The sequence below is a fragment of the Octopus bimaculoides genome, chromosome 11, assembly GCF_046866305.1.
Source record: "Octopus bimaculoides isolate indiv1 chromosome 11, ASM4686630v1, whole genome shotgun sequence".
Lineage (NCBI taxonomy): Eukaryota > Metazoa > Mollusca > Cephalopoda > Octopoda > Octopodidae > Octopus > Octopus bimaculoides.
Genome location: NC_142938.1, coordinates 2442382 through 2449881, shown reverse-complemented (window position 1 = coordinate 2449881; position 7500 = coordinate 2442382). Strand labels below are relative to the sequence as shown.

Sequence of the window (7500 nt, the reverse complement as noted above, 5' to 3'; positions counted from 1 at the left end):
TATATATATGTGTGTGTGTGTGTGTGTATGTATATATCTCAGTTTGTATGTGTATGTGTGTGTGTGTGTGTGTGTGTGCCGGTACACAAAAATTGGAACTCAAACAACAGCGGTCATGTGATAAGGCTAACGTGCGTGACTTTCAGCTCTAGAGTAACTCCGTTAGCTTTTTTGCTAAACAATATGGAAACGCATGTGTCCATGTGTGTATATATATATATATATATCTATGTTAATGTATGCGTGTTTATATTTATGCACGTACACGTATACAAATATATACGGGTGTCTATATGTACGTGTACAGGTGTACACACACCCACGTATGCAACTATATCTTTGTGTGTGCGTGTGTGTGCGTGTGTGTGTGTGGATCTAAGCGAATCTTTTGTCTGGAATTGCCTGTTTTAACTCAGTGACACATCCTAACGAAAACCGTCGTCCCAGTTTCGCTTCCCGGTTGCACCCCTATGTCTCCAAACTTTCACTATCAACTATTTTGGGAGAGGCATACTTGTCACAACATCCTATCCATTTCCTATCGTCAAATAGATGTCATTCTCAGCTGTGACTAACCATTTCTAACGTTGCCTTGGTGATGTCGTTGTTGTTGTTGTTGTCATACCCTCGACCCGGGTCAGCCTTCATCGAACTGACAAGGATCAAAGCTTTTCCAGTCACAGGTATCCTTTTTCTCTCTCTCTCCGGCATTGTATACCTTGGACTACAATATCCTGACGTCTTCTCTTTTCAAGATATGTCGTTGTGTAATTTTGACTGTTATTTCCAACAGATCCATTGACCACATAGCATCACTCTGAGTGAATTGTTGTTGTTCATACTTTTGTTTGTTTATTTATTTTTATTATTCTTGTTATTAAAGTTGTTGTTGTTGTTGTTACTGTTGCATCTCTCACTGTCGTTACTGTTACTTCGCCCATTCATTTGAAGGCGCGTGGCTTAGTGGGTTACGGTGTTGGACTCATGATCGTAACGTTGTGGTTTCGAGTCCTGAACTGGGAGACGCAAACCACTTCATTTTACGTTGATCCAGAGTCCACTCAGCTGCCAGAAATGAGTTAATCCTGCGACGGACCGACGTCCCATCCAGGTGCAGAATGTATCCGCCATGGAAACCCGGAAAACCTATGAGTCTAGACGACTCGGCAAGGATTTTCATCCTTTTTAAAAATTCCGCCGAAGTCGACTTTGCCTTTCATTCTTTCGGGATCGATAAATTAAGTACCAGTTATACACTGGTTCGATGTGATCGACTACCACCCTGCTCCAAAACTTCAGGCCTTGTGCCTATAGTAGAAAGGATTATTATTATTGTTATTATTATTAACAACAACAACAGCAATGGTAATAATAATAATAATAATAATAATAATAATAATAATAATAATAATAATAATAATAATAATAATAATAATAATAATAATAATAATAATAATAAGGCGAGCTAGCAGAATCGTTAGCACACCGGCCGAAATACTTGGTGGTATTTCACCCATCGCTACATTCTGAGTTCAAATTCCGCCGAAAGGATAAAAGGCAAAGTCGACCTCGGCGGAATTTGAACTCAGAACGTAGAGACAGACGAAATGCCGCTAAGCATTTCACCCGGCGTGCTAACGTTTCTACCAGCATTTCCGCCTTATGCCCCTAAACACTGTGCCTGGCGTGCTAACGATTCTACCAGCTCTTCCGACTTACATAGATGCAATAATATTAAGACAGTTTGTCCAGTGTTATTTGCTGTGGTTGCCGTTGTTGTCACCGCTGTTGTCATTGTTTAGACCCAAATCAACCCTGACCGAGCAACTTATGTTCGATCAAAGACAGTCCAGACATGACTGTGTATCTTTGACTATTCTTTCACACATAATGTTCGAGAACTACATTCATTCCATATGTCTTCTTTACTCTCTCTTGTTCTTTTCCAACAGGAGAATAAGACAAGAGGGAGGTTTAACTGCTTTGTCTAGCTTGTGTTACTCACTACGTAGTGCCTCGAAACTTTGACTACAAAGTCGTTGCTGTTGTTCCAATTATTAAGTATCGTCAATTTTGAGGATCGTTAGAACCTCAAATTGCATGCTTGGTGGTATTTAGTTACGGTTCTTTAGATCTGGAGATCAAATCTTGAGACGGGCCACTTTCATCTTTCTAGGGTCTCACACATCAAAGAGAAAATTGTTTGAAAACAGCTGTTTTTAAATTAAAAAAGACATTGCAGAAAATCTTGTTTGACTCGCTTTATTAATTATAGATGAACGGATTAGGCGTCGAGCTGGCAAAATCGTTAGCACGCCGGGCGAAGGTGCTTAGCGCTATTTCGTCTCCCGCTACGTTCTGAGTTCAAATCCCGCCGAGGTTGACTTTGACTTTTGACTTCTCCTATCCCTGAAAATGTCAGGCCTTGTGCCTATAATAGAAAGGATTAATTATATATAAAAATGGCTGTGTGCTTAAGAAGCTTGCTTTTGCAGCCACGAGGTTTGGGGTTTAGTCCCACTTCGCGGCCCATTGGGTAAGTGTCTTCTACTGTAATCTCAGGCCGGCCAGTATCTTTGAATGAATTTGGTAGACTGAAATTGTGCGTGTCTGTTTGTGCTTGTCCCTCACATCACTGCTTGACAACCGGTGTTGGTTTGTTGACATCCCCGTAACTTTGCAGTTTGGCAAAAGACAACGATAGAATAAGAGCCAGTCATTAAAATAAATATTGGGGTTGATTCGTTCGGCTAGATTCTCTAAGACGGTGCCCCAGCTTGGCCGCAATCCAGTGACTAAAACGAATAAAAGAAGACAAGAATGTCTCCTCTAAGCTGAGTGCTTGTGCACTTGCGCACAAACTTTACGACGAGTGGTGCACAGGGTTTTCAAGATGAAATCGAATCTTTTAATTAAAGAAATTAATCGGATTAATTTCATAATAATGAATTGAAAAGGAGAAAGTTCGTGATTTTGATAATTTGTCAATGATAAATGATGCAGGTGTGCAATTTCATAAGCCCACGCCTAGTTCTGACATCGTTCATAATATTTATGGGAAGTCAAATTTAAAAGGTAAAACGTGGCTGTGAGATAAGAACCACATGGTTCCAGGTTCAGTCCTACTGTGTGGCACATTGGCCAAGCGTTTTCTACTATAGTATCGGTCTGATCAAAGTCTTGCGAGTGGATTTGGTAGACGGAAACTGAGAGAAGCCCGTCCGCAGTCTAATAACTGAAACAAGCAAAAGATAAAAGGTAGAAGAATACTCGCTTGGGTGCTCATATACTTTACAAGAAATTAGAGGGGACCTTGGTTATGGTCGCTACACTTCCAAAGAGGCTCAGATATTTGTATAAAATTTGTAAGGCCTTAAACTGTATTTTAAAAAAAATCTACGTGCACCCAGACCCCGCCTTTGCAGTAGACCGTTCGAAAACCACTGATCTGAGGAGAGGTTAAGCTGCTTTTTCTAGCAAGTTGTGCAACCACAAATAAGTTCCACATTACTGTTATTGTTTTTTTGCATCAGTTGTTGGAACGCTGAGCTGGCAGAATTGTTACAGCACCAGACAAGATGCATACAGATATTCCCTCCATTTTTACGTTCTGAGTTCAAAATCTACACAAAGGCCAACTTCACCTTCGATCTTTTCGGGGGTCGATAAATAAAGTACCACTTGGGTACTGGGCTTCGGGTAATCCACAAAATTCCATGCCTTTTCCCTATAGTAGAACAGAAAAGATTATTGTATCAGTTGTCGGAACGGCGAGTCGGCAGAATCATTAGGAAGTCAGCTAAAATGCTTGGCGGCCTTTCTTCCCTCTACGTTCTGAGTTCAAATTTCGCTAAGCTCAATTTTACTTTTCATCCTTTCGAGTTCTGGGGATAAATGTAATCGACTTACCCCTTTCCTTAAAACTGCTGGCTCTGTGCCAAAATTTAAAACCATTTATTAATAGTTGGGACGGCAAGGTGGCAGACTCCTTAGAGCGCCGGGGAAAATATGCTTTGCGTTTTTAAGTTGCTGCTTTCGATCCGTCGATTGTTAAAATAAAGTAGCAGTAAAGGGCTTGGTAAAGACTGACCCTAACTGTCCCTAAATTTCCAGGCTTTGTGTCTAAATCAGAAGCCACTGATCGGTAGATGTTGATCTGGTTCACGTCTGGAGGGGTATCGATATCTATACACCGATAATGAATTCCAGTCGCAACAGCTATAGAAGAGTTGAGATGACGCGGGCAGGGTTTGAACTCACATTACATAAATCCAGAACTAAATATCGAGAGGTGTTCATTGTGCTGGAGCACCACCTTCGGAGTTGAACGTTCTGTCTTGACTTCTGTTACACTTGACATCTTGACAAGATGGCCAACGTACTTTTTGGGGCTTCTCGTTACACATAATATTTCTAGGTGCTGGATCAATAAACTGTATTATGTACATAGAGTCTTACACTTACATATACGCATAGGAATACGCATACACACACACTCACAAACACATATGCATGTGTTACATGTACAAATATGTATATATATATATATATATATATATATATATATATATATATATATAGCAATTGGAGATGTCCAGTAAATTTGAAATCTTAATTGTTGATATGACATGGTATGTCATAAGTATCTGTATATAGTTTTTTTGTTTTTTTTTTGTCATTTTGGTTATAAAATAAACAGATTAATCAACAGAATACAGTGTCTGCAAGTTGATGAGTATCTCATATTCCCCTCCATTTTCTTGCTATATATATATATATATATATATATATATATATATCAATGCAATATTCTTCCAAAATGCCTGAGACAGATGCATTGTGTGGATGTAGGTGACTTCAAAGCAAAACTGCATCTCCTCCTGTCAAGGGTTCCAGGCGAGCCTACCCCACGGCAGGAAACACAGATGAGGGCAGCAGCATCAAACTCCCTCATTCACCAAATGCCACATATCAGAGGAGGTTTCAAATAATGGTGTAGCTCAGTCAACGGTGGTGCCCCAGCATGACCGCAGCTTTGAAGTTGAAACAATTAAAAGAATTTAAAGATTTAAAGATTTATATACATATATATACTTATATATGTGTGTATGTGTGTGTGTGTGTGTGTGTGTGTGTGTGTGTGTATGTGCGTGTCTGTATGTGTCTATGTATGTATGTATGTATGTATGTATGTATGTATGTATATATATATATATTATTTTGCTTAAAAGAGTTCCAACACTGTCTGTTTTTTATGTTTTATTTATATTCCTGCAGAACTAATGTGGGGTATAGAATATGGAATATACAATATATAATATGATATACAATATACAATATAAAATAAAATAACATAAAAATGGATGGCACCATGAAAGAAAGTATTGAATGTAGATGAAATATTGAGTGTTCAATATAAAGGATCAAATATATAAATATATAAATATAAATATATATATATATAAAGGCGACTCGAGTTTCAGGGCTATTTCCCTTCGTCATGGACGGTATGACAGACTTTAACAGACTATATATATATATATATATATATATATATATATATATATATATATATATATATATACCGGAGTAAGCACATACATATAAAACTAGATGGAAAAAAGAGTACTCAAATACCACAGGTAGAATAATATGCTTTATTTAAAAGCAGCAGAAATATAACAATAAACCGTTACTCAGAGTTTCACAAAACTGTCCGACGAACGGGAACATGAAACTCTGAGTAACAGTTTTTGTGATATTTCTGCTGCTTTTAAATAAAGTATATATATATATATATATATATAGAGAGAGAGAGAGAGAGAGAGAGAGAGAGAGATACATAGATAGATAGATAGATAGATAGATAGATAGATAGATAGATAGATAGATATATAGATAGATAGATAGATAGATAGATAGATAGAGAGAGACAGAGAGAGAGAGATATGCTTATTGTATCTGTCTTTCAGTTGTGATATATGAGAACGGATGCATGTGTATATGTGTGCGTACATTTTGGCTGCATAACTATATATTTGATCAGCATATATCCTGATATATGATTATGTACATTTATATACATACACACATTTATTTATGCACCTGTATATACACCTATGCTTATACCACCTCACTCAAGACACACTCGCATACCTACCTATATCACAAACATACACAGAAACACACGCTCGTGTGTGTATAGATGTATGTATGTATGTATGTATGTATGTATGGATGGATGGATTTATGTATGTATGTATGTATGAGTCCATGTATCGTTGATGTATACAAAGATATCTGTTTATACACAGATGTATGGCTTTGTCCAAATCTATGGAAGTATAACGTTTACTGACAAATGAGTGTATTTGTGCGAATGTGTGTGTGTGTGTGTGTGTGTGACAGGTAACAGAGAGAGAGAAAGTGAATGTGTGTACGCGTGTGGCGGGTGTTTGTACATACATGTGTACATGAGTATGCGTTTGTGTGCGTGTGTGTGTGTACGTATGCGTGTGTGTGCGTGTGTGCGTGTGTACGAATGTGTGTGTGTGTGTTTTGACATAAATGTGTGAACATATCAGTTTCTGAATGCCCTTATCTACACATGTTATATAGTCTACTAAGGTGTTTATATGTGTGTGAGATATGTGGTGTCTGTGTGTGGGTGGGTGTGTTGGCTGTTATTTCTTGCAGGTTGAGTAACCACATAGAAGCATCCTTGTTGACTTGTCACTCTTCAAGATTTACATCCTGTGTGATTCGTTATTTTTCTGAGATTTTTTGTGTATTGTTCTTTTTTTCGTTTTGCATTTGTTTTGTTTTTTCTTTTCTTTTCTTTTGGGTGGGTTTCTCCTCCCCCCCCCTTTTCCATTCCTTTATCCATTCCATATTCCGCTAACATTAAACTTTATATATTACGATTGTAAGTTCTATGTCCACAAACAACAAAACAGCTTCTTTTGTGTTGATACTGCTGACTACCCAAGCTTTCAATTGCAATACATATACATCTACATATATATATATATATATATATATATATATATATATATATATATATATATATATATATACACACACAGAGAAAGACAAACAGAGAAAGAGAGTGGGCGAGACAGGGAGCGAGAGAGAGCGAAATAGAGAGAGGGAGAGAGGTATAGACACACACACACACACACACACACATATATACATACACATGCAAAGATATTTAGATCAGCACACAAAAACAATACAGCATACTAAGAATAGAATACATGAATACATTAGAACACTATTACGTGTTTTCTCTACTGAGCTCACCTATTGTGTGTGTATATATATATATATATATATATATATATATATATATATATATATATATATATATATATTGGTTGTAGCCCCAATTGTACTGTGATGTCATTCTCGGACAGCTATCAATAATGTGAGTCACATCTTCGACATTATATCCACATCATTTCCACAGAATCTCACACCCAGCTGAACTACCTGGAT

At 37.5% G+C, this 7500-nt stretch overlaps 1 protein-coding gene across 1 annotated transcript in view; it reads left to right on the top strand.

The window, feature by feature from the left end:
• LOC106883653 (uncharacterized) overlaps positions 1-7500 on the top strand; it is a 125293-nt gene that overhangs the window by 824 nt on the left and 116969 nt on the right. The gene's annotated exons all lie outside the window — the stretch shown is intronic.